The sequence below is a fragment of the Malus domestica genome, chromosome 02, assembly GCF_042453785.1.
Source record: "Malus domestica chromosome 02, GDT2T_hap1".
Taxonomy (NCBI): Eukaryota; Viridiplantae; Streptophyta; class Magnoliopsida; order Rosales; family Rosaceae; genus Malus; species Malus domestica.
In genome coordinates, this window is record NC_091662.1 from 26,715,780 (window position 1) to 26,730,527 (window position 14,748).

Sequence of the window (14,748 nt, forward strand, 5' to 3'; positions counted from 1 at the left end):
ACATGAGCAACCTTCCGGGCAAAGTGTTCATTCGCGGCTAAGCCCGCAAGGAGCATCCTCCACCTCACATCGGAGTAGGCAGCACGATGGACGGAGAGAAGCAATCACTCAATCCAGCTCAAGTTCAACCAGCAGCATGCGAAGAACTCGCTCGCCTGCTAGGAATGCACCACATGCACTGCATCCACAGTATAGACGATCCAAACACATGGAAGAGCAGCCTAGACCAGCAAGTCATGGCTGGGGGCAGCCGAGAGCTCCGCTACCCCAACAAAGGCAAATTCAGGAAGAAGTAGAGAGACTCTTGACCAAGAGATTGCATGATTTCCAACGCAACGAGGTCACCGACGAGGCACTATGACGGAACATGACCAACATAAGCAGGTTACCCTTCACGGACGAGATCGAGCAGGCAGAGCCTCCACGCAAGTTCAGCATGCCACATTTCACATCTTTCAAAGGGGATGAAGACCTGGAGAGACACTTAGGTCAGGTTTGGGGGGGAGGTGATTAATAAAAAAGCTGGGGGTGAAAAAAAGCTGGTAGCAATTTTGGTGTTTAGTAAACTTTGAAAAACAGCTTTATTTCAAAGCTAAGGGTGAAAAAAAGCCCAAAACCTGAAGCTGAGTAGAAGCTGCAAATAGCAGCTTCCAAAAACAGCTTATTTTGAAAACACGGATGAACAGTAGTACGTTTAATGAAATTTTCAATAACCCAAAATTGCCCATCCTTTCCCTCTCGCCTTCACTCTTGCCTCAGAGCTCTTGCATACCCGACCTTCAACTCTCGCCTCAGAGCTCTCGCATACCCGACAACCACTCTCTCGTCCTCTCGTCCTCTCGTCCTCTCGTTCCAAAAACCAGCGATCTCTCGTTCTCCAGGTTTCTCCAGGTTCCTTTGGTAAGCTTCTCTTGTAAAAGTTTGTTATTAATTTGTTTGGATTTTTCAATTTGGGGATGGGAGATTGAGAGGGAAAGAGGGGTGGGAAGAGCAAAGGGATGAGGGTATGGGTGTCGGGAAAAACAATTGGGGATGGAGGGTGGGGAAAAATGAAATGGGGAAGGTGATATGATTTGTGGAAAAAATTAATCGGGAAAAAATTAATTGGGGAAAAAATTAGGGTTTGTGGAGGAAACAAGAAAATTTGAGAGAGAAGTTTGATTACTTCTCTATTCATTTTTTTAGAAGGTCTGCTTCTGATTTGGGTTTAGGTAAGGGATAATTTCTTATAAAGCTTTGCTTTGCTTCTAATATGTGAACTGTGCTTCTGATTTGGAAAACTTTCGTTTTTGCTCCAGTTATTCTCGTCATATCTTCTCTATTTCAAGTTCCTGCCTTTGCAATTAAAAAGGTAAAACCATACTTTTACTTGTATATATGCATATTGATTTTCTCCCGAAAGTTGGAAAATTAATCATGTTTTCTTTATGATGGTATATATTTGTACGTAGTCGTATATGTGTACCTGGGATCGCATATATATATTTGTACGTAGTCGTATTTGTAGTTGGGATCGCATACAAAATGTTCCCCTTTATCTAGTTGAGAAAATTGTTCCCTGGGATCGCATACATATATATATACTTCTGTTGTTGAGACAATTTCCAGCCTGTTCTCTGCTCCAAAATGTTCCCCTTTATCTAGTTGAGAAAATTGTAGTATGATTTATTCGTTAACAATTATGTTTAGGATTAGAATGACTGGTTCTTGTTTTTTTCCCACTGGCCGGTCATGTTAAATACCTAAAAGTAGTGGGAGTTTGAATTATATACTTATAATATGCTTATAGAAAGGTCTAATTTTCCATCTTTTGAGGTCATTCTTTTATATAAGAAACAAAATCTTAATGAAACCAAAATTGACAGAATACAATGTGATGACCAGTTGTGGGCAATTTGTTCACCTGCTATATGGTATTGTGTCCTCCTCCCGCTGTCTCTCACTCTTTTGCTCTCTTGCTCTCCCTGGAGGGAGGGAGGGAGGGAGGGAGGGAGGGAGGGAGAATGATTCTCTTTGTATCTTTATGGCACCAAGCTTTCGTTGACCTTTTGTCTTTTTTTGCTCTAATTTGTTTTGTTTGTTTTGTTTTAATTTTCTGCACTATCCCAATTATTTGGCTTTCTGATTTGGCTTCATGTTTTCAGCCCACGGAGTTTTCAATCCCTGTGCTCCTTTATTGCCCGTCATTGCAACTCCTTTGAGATCTCTCTCGCTGAGCGGTTCGTGTCCAATCCAACCAATCGTGCGCGCTCTCACTCCCTCTCAGACCTGTGAGATTTCTCTCTCGTTTTCTCCATATGTTTACGCTGATTTTTTTAGTTGATTCTCTGTAATTTGTTTGTTAATTGTTGAATTGGCTGCTCATTTTATTTTTTTTCGTGTTTGTTTACTGAGAAATTGATGAAATTAGGATGGAAATTGGAAAGTCATTTTTTTGTGTGTTTGTTTCTTTCTGTTCAGCCAACAAGTATGGTAAAACGGTCAGGTAGTAGTCAAGCCTTTGTCATGATTATGTGCACAGAGGAAGGGATTTTATCCCTATAGGCAGAGCTTATGTGCACAGACTACCTGTCTTTCTTTAAACATAAAGGACCATCTATCTTTACTCCTAACATTCACGCTTCTAGGGTTGGTGTTTTTCAGTATTGAAACTGATTGATATGACAATGGCTTGACATTAGAAACCCATTCTGTGTTATGCACTGAAATATTAAAAAGGACTTTGAATTTGAGCAATTCTCTTGGAATGACAATGATATTGTTCCGCTCACCATCCATATTCATCTTAAGAGGCCATTTGGAGGGTATCCATGTTTTAATCTTTTTCAAGAGGAAATATATTTCTCGAATATTGACACAATAAGATGAATATCTTGTACTCATAATTATTTTATGCTTGGAAATAATTTTTGAAATCATGCAATAAGCTTAAAAGTAGAACTTGATTTTGAAAACACCAACTTGAATTGAATCGCTCTATTAAATAAGTGAATGTTTGTTGGGAGATATTCCATCTACTTGAATGTGAATATTAGGATTATAGAGCATGTTTTTAATAGAGGCAGTAACTGCATGGCAGAAAACTTTGAACATCCTCATCATATGCATAATATAGGTCAATATTGTACCATCAGTAATTGGTATCGATGGCAAAGAAGGGGGCATCTTCGTCAAATCCTGTAGCTACATGGAATGCCCACAATATATCTATATTTTGTGATGTTTGCATCAAGGAGGTTGAGGCCGGACATCGTCCGGGCACTCACTTTGACAAAAATGGATATGCAAATATTAGAGCTAACTTCAAAGCAGAGACAGGGCATGATTATGAAAGAAAGCAACTGAAAAATAAGTGGGATGCACTTAAAAATGAGTGGAAGTTGTGGAAAGAGCTAGTTGGTAAAGAAACTGGCCTAGGGTGGAATTCGAGCAAGGGTACTATTGATGCCTCTGAGGAGTGGTGGAATAATAAAATTCAGGTTTGTGTATTTATCTTTTAATATGTATTATGATATCATGCAATATGTATTAATCATATTCTTTCTTACTTGTAGATAAACAAAGAATATGAAAAATTGCGAAAAAAGGCATTAGTCCTGAGATGGAAGAAAATTTAGATAGGATGTTCTCGACTACATTTGCTACCGGTGAACATGCCTGGGCACCTTCATCTGGAGTACTACCACCAGAGTCAAGAGAGGAATCTGTAGGACAAATTGATTCATATGATGAGGAAGAAAATGAGACTATGCAGGATCTAAGGCAAGCAAGTAGGAAGGGAAAAAAAAGAGCGGCTAACCAAGGAGAATTGGGAAAGAAGAAGGTTGATAAGAAAGGGAAAAAAATTGGAGGTGCTGCAAAACTTTGTGGTCAAATTGACCGTCTTGTTGAAGCTTATGAAACTAGGAGTTCTGCAAACTCATTGATGAGGTCGCTGCATATAGGTAGTAGTATTTCGGAAGTGTTAGCAGTTGTAGGACAATTGCCTGGTTGTGAGCCACCTAGCGAGTTATGGTTGTTTGCTACATGTTTATTTTGTTCTGCAGAGAAGCGAGAGGTGTTTACCACGATCCAAGATCCTGAAGTCCGGCTGACTTGGTTGAAATATATGTTCAACAAAGAAAAATAAGAAGCTATAACTATGAATTAGGACTTTGTGTGGTTTGTACTTTGCATTAAGACTGTGTTGAATGTTGCTTGTATTTTGTGTTTATTGAATGTTGGATTATAATTTCTTGTTAAACGTTGGATTGACTTGTTCTTGAATGTCGGATTATGACTTCTTAGTGATTGTTAGATTATGACTTGTGGAATGTTGAATTATGTGTTAGGTTACAGGTATATTCAATATGAACACCTCTGATGATGATGTTGAGGAGTTGGAGGATGGTGTAATTATATGCGCTGTAGCGAAAGCTGTTGAAACATATTATTTAAAATATGTCCACAAAACTCCATGTATGAATTATTCCCATACAGGTAATATTTGGTTGATGGAAGTACTACAAGGAAATGATGTGCGATGTTATAGAATGTTTAGGATGAACAAAGATGTCTTTTATAGATTATCCAATGACTTGCAAACTAATTATGGATTGAAAGGTACAAGGAGAATGAATGCAATTGAAATATTAGGAATGTTCTTGCATATGTTGGGACATGGTGTGAAAAATAGATTAGCTCAAGAGAGATTTCAACATTCTGGTGAGACTGTTAGTAGATATTTTGGTGTTATGTTGGATATCGTATGTAACATGGCAATAGATATTATCAAACCAATGGATTCAGAGTTTCGTGGCATTCCTCAAGAAATAAGGAGAGATACAAGATACATGCCTTATTTTAAGGTAAAGTTTGACTCGTCTTCTAACTTATTTGCAAACTATAAGTGTAGGTTGACAGTTTTCTTCTATGTTATTATTTTTAGGATTGTATTGGTGCCATAGATGGAGTGCACGTTGAGGCTTCAATACCACCTCCGGATCAAGTTCCGTACATTGGTAGGAAAGGAATACCAACTCAAAATGTTATGGCTGCATGTAATTTTGATATGCAATTCACATTTGCTTGTGCCGGATGGGAAGGCACTGCACATGATACAAGGGTTTTTCTATCCATGCTACGGGATCTAAATTTAAACTTTTCCAAGCCTCCAAATGGTAATTTTCATACTTTTATTATAACATTTTACATACTTGCTTTGTATAATTATTACAATACAAAACAAAATTTTCAATTGTCAGGAAAATATTACTTGGTAGATGCGGGGTACCCACAAATAAGAGGTTATTTGGGACCATACAAAGGTGAAAGATATCATCTCCCGGACTTTCGTAGGGGTGCCGAACCAACGGGTCATAAAGAGGTATTCAACTACAGACATTCTTCTCTTAGGAGCATCATTGAACGAACTTTTGGGGTATGGAAGAAAAGATGGGCAATTTTAAGGGACATGCCTAATTACCCGTTCAATAAGCAAGTGAAGATTGTCATTGCTACAATGGCTCTTCATAACTACATACGGAGGTATTCTGAACGTGATCGTCATTTTGATGACCCCAGAGACTTTTGTGAAGAGAGCGATAGTAGTGATGATGATGATGATGAATATCAAAATTATCAAGTTGAAGGATCACATGAAATAGAGGCATTAAGAAATAGAATAGCAACAAGTTTGATGAATGCATCTAATTAGACTACTTTCAAGTACACTAACAATATTGTACTAATGAATCCTAGCTATTCAGTCTAAAATATTTCAATTGAAGTAGTTTGTCATACTAATTAATATTTAATATAAAGTTTATAAATAATTTTCTTCTAAAAATAAAGTATATTTAAGTAATTAACTTTTATTTGTTAAGAAAATTAAATTAATAGCACATTTAGTATTATACCGTTTTTGGTCATTTCACACAGTCACAGCTGTTTCACATAAAAGTTTACCAAACACTATCATACTACTTTTTTTTCCAAAAGCACTTTTAAAAAAAAGTTTACCAAACACTCTGCTGCTTATTCTCACAGCCGCTTATTCTCACAGCACAGTCGCTTATTCTCACAGCAGCTTTTTTTCAAAGCACAGCAATACCAAACCAGCCCTTAAAGCGCTACCGAAGCGTAATGATCCTTTATCGAAACAACGATGATCTCATGTGCAAGATATTCGCCACCACTTTACAAGGCGAGGCGCAAGATTGGTTTTACACCCTGCCGCCACAATCCATTCGGAATTTCTACGAACTTTCTTTGGTTTTCACCAAAAAATATTCATCTTATCGCGCGATCAAAAAGAAGTCTGACCATTTGTTCGACGTCAAGAAGAACCCAAAGGAGTCGTTTCGCGACTATATGAGGAGGTTCAAAGTAGAGAAGGCAAAAATAGTCGGATGCAACGACTCGATAGCTAGAGTAGCCTTCCAAAAAGGACTTTTAGCAGACCACCCATTGTTCGGAAAACTGATAATGAAAGAAGATCTAACTCTGGCAGACTCTTTCGCTCTGGCAGAGAAGCATGCACTTTGGGACGAAGTTCGCCGATGCCCATTTAAGGAAAATCCAACAATCTTGAATATGAAGTTCCCCACTACTATGAAGGAGATTCAAAGTCTGACTGGACGAGTAGTCGCATCTGAAGCAGAAATAAGCTCTACCATCATACGAGAAGAGCTGGGGGCCCGACTACCTGTATTCCATAGTTTAAAAGCTCTCATCGATGTTATAAGTTGTATTCCACAGTTTAAAAACTCTTATTGATGTTATCAGAAATTCAAAAGCTAACTTTGGCGATAGTTGTTGTAACCTAAAAGCTTAAGTTTTACCCTCAAACGCACGCAGTCATCATCATGATGCACTATTCCACCAAATCCTGACGAACACAACAACTAGGCCCAAAGGACACGCCAAGGGTAGACAAACACTGGAAGGAACATTCAAAAGCAAGTTTTGTCCTTGTCGCCCCAGAAGATTCTACATAAAAGCAACATGTACCGGCAGTTGAACACTACCTCCTGCTACGCGTCACACGGCCCTAGCCAACCTTTGCTCCATTATTCAACTCTAGAGTGGCCCAATACCAGAAATTGAGCATTTCCTGCTACATGTAACATGGCCCCAGCCTCACGGCTCCCTACCGCGCCTTCACACCTAGCCTTGACAACGCAACAGAGCGGCCCAACGGCTCCCCGAAGGCAGCCGAGCACACTATAGCTGCATCTGCTCCCTCAATGGAGATTTCTGGCATTTGCATGTCGATGACGTATTACCTAGAGAAAGTACGCAAGCAGCTTGAGGCATTTCAGACTTAAACTCTCACTTAAGTTCCCCGGGCAGACAATGCCCATGCAGACGTACTAGCCGGCCTAGGCTCCGCACTCGATCACCAACTCAAACCGCTCTATTCCGGTGGAATATCTTGACAAGCCAAGCATAGAGATGGAGCCAACAACCTAAGTGTCATAGCATTCTCATCCAAAGGTCCCACACCGGATCACATATCCGCTGCCTAGCGCCTCCCGACGACTTGAAAGTTCTAAGATTAAATCCATGAAGGTGTATGTGGAAACCACTCTGGAGGCCAATCCTTAGCATAGCCTTAACGCAGGCTACTATTGGCCTACCATGCACCAAGATGCTAAGGAGTTAGTACAAAAGTGTCTTAAGAATATGGCATCTAGCAGCACATGTCCATGCCGAGATATCCTCAAGGCAATGGGCAGGCCGAAGTATCAAACAAGACGATCCTCGACTGCCTCAAGAAATCCCTCACCAACAAGAAGGGAAAATGGCTAAACGAACTCTTCGGATGTCTATGGGTATATCGTACCACCAAAAGATGAACAACCGAACGGTAAGGAGATGGCCACAAGTTTAGATCTAGCAGAGGAGAAGCGTGAGCAGACCATCACTTGAATAGTAGCCTACCAGCAGCAACTCCTCCCCAGCTACAACAAAACCTGAAGACTCAAGAAGCTCGACCGGCACCACTTCATAAGCCGATGACTATCCAGTTGTTATGCAGTTCCTACCTTACAACTAAGTTCTCGTTCGTTTCACTCGTTTTTTTAATGAGAAATTTAGAAGTAATCACAACTTGGCTCGGCTGCATGCTTACAACAACTGATCACTCTTGCACTTCAAAAGAAGACTACGCCCTACTTAGGGACTCATCGCAGGAATTGAGCCTCCCGAAGGACAAACCATGCTCTCCAGTGCGAGAAGGTAAACTAATTGCTCTCCAATGCAAGAGGGTAAACCAATTCCCCGACACCCATATGGGCCAGCTCTCCAAGACGGGAGGATAAACTTTACACTCTGAATATCCAGACGTGGATGAGTATGGCTGCCCTAGTATAACTAGATGCACGATGGCTTGCGCATAGATTCCTAGAAGTAGCTATAAAGGTTTTTTTCAAGGCTTAGCTAACTGAAGGATTTTGGGTCTCTTGGCCTAATCCGTGGGGAACCAGACCCCAGAGACGGAGGGGGCACATAATGTAGTACGCCCTACAGACGGCTGCCGTGGAACCCTAAAGCTGTTACAGAGTGCACTAAGGTAGCCTACGGATTCTGGAAGACTGCCTATGGCTTGCCCTTCGAGCAGTAAAACTGCGCTAGACTTATACAACCGTACATTCTTGTGAAAGGTTAAACAAGCTAGCACGCATATATGAAGTTTTATCCATTGCCGAGATACTACGTAGTCGATAAGCTTCATCTCTGCCAAGCGCGGAAGAACCTACATCAAGTCCTAAAATGTTGTGATACTTGCTACGCAACCTACGAAATTGGAGAAAGCCAAGGTTAATAGCCTAGTGGTTATGCGGACTTGTCTGCTTCTGTAAGTAAGGCATCCGGCTGCCAACCCTATGGCTAACAACTTTGCAAAGTTCTACACCAACACCTACGGCTGCATAGGCTACGCGGGCTTGTCTGCTTATAAAAAAGTAGCATGCCTGCCACTGGTCTATCAAGTCTAAAGGTTAGGGCATGAACAAAAGAAGTGAAGATGAAGAAAAGCGAAGGAAAACATGTTTATAAACAACTAGCAAAGGTCGAAGGAGTTTAAGCAAAACAAGAGCTACAAGGAAAAACAAATAAAATCCTAAAGGCTACCTAGAAGACTATAGCAGCTTGGACATCCCACGACTACTCGGTCGCCACACCTTTAGCAGCCGCGACGCTCTTAGCAGCGGTATCATCCGACGCTTCACCCCCGGCTGCCCTAGCCTGGGCACTAACTTCTCCAACTATTTCACAAATAGAAGCCTCAAAAGTAAAATCAAGCAAGTCTTCCGGAGAAATAGAGAAGGTCTCAAAACCCCAAGCCCAGCCATTTCACCTTTCAGTTGCTCATCTTCCTCGAGCAGACCAACGTGGATGCTCTACAGCTCATCCACTTCCTTCTTCAGACTTTCGTTGATCTTCAGTACGCCTTGAAGTTCCAACACTTGGGGTTCAAGCCTATCGACGATTTTCTTGAAGTGGATCACTTGGTTATAAGCAGCAATCAACTCTTCATCTTTTGCAGCATAATGAAGCTCAGAAATGACATGCTTAAGATCTTGAATCTAAGGCGGGGAAGATCTCTTCTTTCCACCTTCAACAATGCCATTCACGATATTCAGCATGAGAGCTCAACCTATACTGGCTTATCCCTCATTTTTTCCTCTCGGACCAGCAAGCAGGAGGCCTGCATACCCAACATTCCAGCAGCCCATGCGACCCACAATCTCATCATTTATTTCAATCGCCAGCTTGGCCCGAGTTAGGTCCAAGAGACCAAAGGACATGAGCCATACGGCTCGCCTAGCACTGTGCCCCAGCGCCACAATCCGCGACCCCAGCCGCATAAGCTGCCCTTGGCTCAAGCCAAGCCAAGCTGCCCAAGCAGTGGTCCCTGCCACGACATCTCCTCGGCCCATGCCGAGCAAACTCCTGGCCCTTGCCAGCCGACATGCCGCACCACCTCGACGGCTGCCCCACAATAGCACTATCCAAGAAGAAGGCAAGAAAAATTAAAATTTTCTTACATTGGTGCAGCACGGAGAAGACGAAGAAATCAACGAAAGACGGTCCTTTGCACGGGCAAGATGTAGAAGATTGCTAGAGGAGGGGGAACAAATATCCTCTAACTTTCTCTCTCTTGTGGGGTAGAATAAATTGCTCTCCAAAGTTGATTTAATAACCCACTTACGGTGGACTTAAATAGGCTTTGAGAAAAGTTTATTTCCCTTTCCTAGAAGGACTTAATTTCCAATTAAAGAGATAATCAACATCAAAATAGGAAGCAATCCTACGTTTCCTGAAGCAAGAAGATCTCTACACCTGCTGCCCTTTCTTATGAGCAGCCCAACAGGTGTGGGGACATTTGTGGAGCCAAAAATAATCACAAGGTGACACGTGGATCTTTGGATAAAAAAGGACAAGAATACCCTTGAGGCACATTGGGATTCCTACGCGCGAGTAGCGGAGAATCATCTTTCAACAAAATAAAAAATGCTCCAAAAGAGGTAACCAATTCAAAGTCCATCTCATCAAATCCCCTTTTGCAAGGTAACCTACAAAATAATGTTAATTGGTTAATTAATGGATTAATTACCCAATTAATCCATTAAACATCAATTAAATTACCCAATTAATCACAAAATATATGCCATTCACCCTAAAAATAGGTAGTGGCCGGTCACCTCACATTCTTCTTAGTCTTTCTTACTTCTCCCCATTTTACTACCCCATTTATACAAATAAATAATTTTATAACCTCCAATTTACTTCTTTCATACTTAATTAGCCAATAAATTGGCTAATTAAGCGAAAATCATAAACCACAAAAACCATCAAGGCCGGCCACACCAAGGGGAAAAATGGGTAAGCTTAATCCTATAAATAGGCACCTATTCTCACCAAAAAGTCATTCCAATTCTCTTACAAAAAATCCCAAATACTTTAAACACTATTTCCCTCTAAAATTCTAACTTTGGCATCGGAGGTTCTTCGGCCAAAGCCCCCCATTCATCGTGGGCGCGTGAAGCTTTTGGCCTTAACCTAAGGTGCTAGTTGTTTTGTAGATGCAAAATCGTCCAAGATCGAGGAGGAGAAAATTTGCATCCATAGTGCCTATTCGATTTTTGAGCAAGTAATCCTGTTGGTGGCTCTCGAGATTCGGAGAGCGGTGCCTATTTGATTTTTGAGCAAGCAATCCTATTGGGGGATCTGGCTCTCGAGATTCGGAGAGCGATGCCTCTTCCATTTTTGAGTAAGCAATCATGTTGGGAGTGTTTTCTCGAATGTAAGTAAAGGTTGGGCATTTTTTGCTAGTCTGCCTTGCCACGGAGGTTGACACACATAGGGACTTTCCAGTTATCAAGCAGTGGTGCTGTTCCTTTACCCTTGTGTGTAATAGTAGGGTAGCTGAACCTTCAAATTTTATCTATCTAAACTTTGTTAGAGATCTTTGATGAAGTTATCTGTGGTACCTAAGGAGCTAATGTTGCGTGTGGAGATTGTCGACAGATTTTACTCAGGAGAATCCACTTCTCGAAATCCGGAAAGTGGTGCATCTTTGATTTTTGAACAAACGACCCTATTGTCCTTTCTTTTATAAGGGCACCAATTGTGTGCAAGAAGTACGTTTAGAAAGTTATTGCTTATAGGAATTTTCCCCTTATCTTTGTACTTCAGAGATATATTGGATTCATTTTTCCTTTATCATTTCTAAAAATGTATGGCCCATCCGACCGTTGTTTTGACTTGAACTTTGGTGAAGAGGCAGCCATGTCTCCTCAAGACAACATATGGTGCCTTCTTTTTATCCCATACTGGTCTTCTTACCATTGGGGACTCTATGATGAAGAATGATATGATCGCTGCGGTGGTGGCCAGGAACCTTCTCACTTCCAAAGACAATAGACTACTTTCCAGATGGTCCGATGAGTTGGTTGTTAAGGATTCTCTGGCTCTCAGTGTTCAGTGTGCGGATTCTGTGTCTAATATGGCCTAACACTTATTTGCTTGAACCCACCAAGTTGAATCATTGGCGGCTGAAGTGGTAAGTCTTAAACAAGAGATCAGAGGGCTCAAGCACGAGAATAAACAGTTGCACAGGCTCGCACATAGCTATGCTACAAACATGAAGAGAAAGCTTGACCAATTGCAGAAATCCGAGGGTCAGATTTTAAGTGATCATCAGAGGTTTGTGAGTTTGTTCGAAAGACATTTATTGCCTTTGTCTTCTGGGGCTGTACCACGTATTGAAGCTCTAAATGATCAATCTCTGATGCCTCATCTTTCTGGGGCTCTGCCCAGTACTGAGGCTCCAAATGATCACCCTCCGGTGCCTCCTATTTCTGGGGCTCTGCCGAGTGCTGAGACTTCTCATGAGAAACCTTTGTGAAGGCCCCCTCCTGTTTGTTTATTTTGATTCATGTGTATGTACGTATCTGTAATTTATCGAAGATATCAATAAATTTACTTCATCCAACGTATTGTGTTAAATACAATAAGACATCATTCACTAAGTTCTTTGAATTTTTTTATTTTGTTGAAGCTTGTATGTTGGAGCTTTGTGAGTGAAGCATGTAGGTTGAGGTAGTGCTCCCTTAATTTCCAGAGTAAGGAAAATTTCTCGGTTGGAGACTTGAAAAATCCAAGTCACTGAGTGGTCGTGAGACTTCCGAGTATCAAGGTGCAGTAGCATATGGTAGGAGTCCCCCAAGTCTCCGGTTGAGGAAGTGGACGAATGAGGTGTCTTGCTAGTAGCCAATTTTCCAAAGTAACAAAACTTGACCATTTTCCTTTCTAAGTGGTAGCCCAAAACTCCTCCTTCATATATATTTGGTATGAAAGTTGTTAGGCCAAAAGAAGGGGAGGCCTAGGCCCTTTTATTTTATTTCAAATTTTAGATTTGTTTTTTAATTTTTTTGAATTTTTGAATTTTCAAAAATATTTCTCTTTTTTTTTTGGGTACCTGAATTGATTTTGCTTCACACTATCTTGATTAAAAGTGTGTGAAGCTTTTGGCATTTGTAGTTGCCCTCCATTTGTTGAAGCTTTTGTTGGTGAAGTTTGAGGTTGAAGCTTTGTAGTGAAGCTTTGTAGGTGAAGCTTTCTAGTGAAGCTTGGTAGGTGAAGTTTTTGTGTTGAAGCTTTTTAGGTGAAGCTTTGAGGTTGAAGGTTTGTTGGGTACCATTAATTGATTTTGCTTCACACTATCTTGATCAAGAGTGTGTGAAGCTTTTGGCATTTGTAGTTGCCATCCATTTGTTGAAGCTTTTGTTGGTGAATCTTTGTAGGTGAAGCTTTTGTGTTGAAGCTTTGTAGGTGAAGCCTTTGTGTTGAAGCTTTGTAGGTGAAGCTTTGAGGTTGAAGCTTTGTTGGGTACCATGAATTAATTTTGCTTCACACTATCTTGATCAAGAGTATGTGAAGCTTTTGGCATTTTGTAGTTGCCCTCCATTTGTTGAAACTTGTGTTGGTGAAGCTTTGTAGGAGAAGTTTGATGTTGAAGCTTTGAGAGTTGAAGCTTTGTAGGTGAAGCTTTGATGTTGAAGCTTTGATGTTGAAGCTTTGTAGGTGAAACTTTGAGGGTTGAAGCTTTGTAGGTGAAGCTTTGATGTTGAAGCTTTATAGTGAAACTTAGTAGGTGAGGCTTTTGTGGTGAAGCTTTGTAGGTCAAGCTTTGAGGTTAAAGCTTTGTTGGGTACCATGAATTGATTTTGTTTCACACTATCTTGATCAAGAGTGTGTGAAGCTTTTGCCATTCATAGTTGCCCTCCATTTGTTGAAGCTTTGAGGGTTGAAGCTTTGTAGGTGAAACTTTGATGTTGAAGCTTTGTAGGTGAAACTTTAAGGGTTGAAGCTTTGTAGGTGAAGCTTTGATGTTGAAGCTTTATAGTGAAACTTAGTAGGTGAAGCTTTTGTGGTGAAGCTTTGTAGGTCAAGCCTTGAGGTTAAAGCTTTGTTGGGTACCATGAATTGATTTTGTTTCACACTATCTTGATCAAGAGTGTGTGAAGCTTTTGCCATTCGTAGTTGCCCTTCATTTGTTGAAGCTTTTGTTGGTGAAGCTTTGAGGTTGAATCTTTGTAGGTGAAGTTTTGATGTTGAAGCTTTGTAGGTGAAACTTTTGTGTTAAAGCTTTGTAGGTGAAGCTTTGAGGTTGAAGCTTTGTTGGGTACCATGAATTGATTTTGCTTCACATTATCTTGATCAGGAGTATGTGAATCTTTTGGCATTTTGTAGTTGCCCTCCATTTGTTGAAGTTTTTGTTGGTGAAGCTTTGTGGCGAAGCTTTTGTGTTGAAGCTTTATAGATGAAGCTTTGAGGTTGAAGCTTTATAGGTGAAGATTTGTAGAAGAAGCTTTGATGTTGAAGCTTTGAGGGTTGAAAAGGTAGGTGAAGCTTTGATGTTGAAGCTTTGTAGGTGAAACTTTGATATTGAAGCTTTGTAGGTGAAGCTTTGATGTTGAAGCTTTGTAGTGTAACTTGGTAGGTGAAGCTTTTATGGTGAAGATTTGTAGGTGAAGCTTTGAGGTTGAAGTTTTTTTGGGTACCATGAATTGATTTTGCTTTACATTATCTTGATCAATAGTGTATGAAGCTTTTGGCATTTGTAGTTGCCCTCAATTTGTTGAAGCTTTTGTTGGTGAAGTTTTGTGGTGAGGCTTTGTGGGTGAATTTTTGTGTTGAAGCTTTGTAGGTGAAGTTTTAAGTTGAAGCTTTGTGGGTGAAGCTTTTGTGTTGAAGCTT

At 40.6% G+C, this 14,748-nt stretch overlaps 2 long non-coding RNA genes across 2 annotated transcripts; both read left to right on the plus strand.

Annotated features, from left to right (window-relative positions):
- The first annotated feature begins 820 nt into the window (after positions 1–820).
- On the plus strand, positions 821–2,272 carry LOC114823775 (uncharacterized). The gene is made up of 3 exons (XR_003771726.2): positions 821–900; positions 1,299–1,351; positions 2,145–2,272. It is a non-coding gene; the product is annotated as an uncharacterized lncRNA (long non-coding RNA).
- An 849-nt stretch (positions 2,273–3,121) lies between these two features.
- On the plus strand, positions 3,122–5,734 carry LOC114823336 (uncharacterized). Its single transcript, XR_011578224.1, has 3 exons — positions 3,122–3,479; positions 3,555–5,159; positions 5,244–5,734. It is a non-coding gene; the product is annotated as an uncharacterized lncRNA (long non-coding RNA).
- The last annotated feature ends 9,014 nt before the right edge of the window (positions 5,735–14,748 follow it).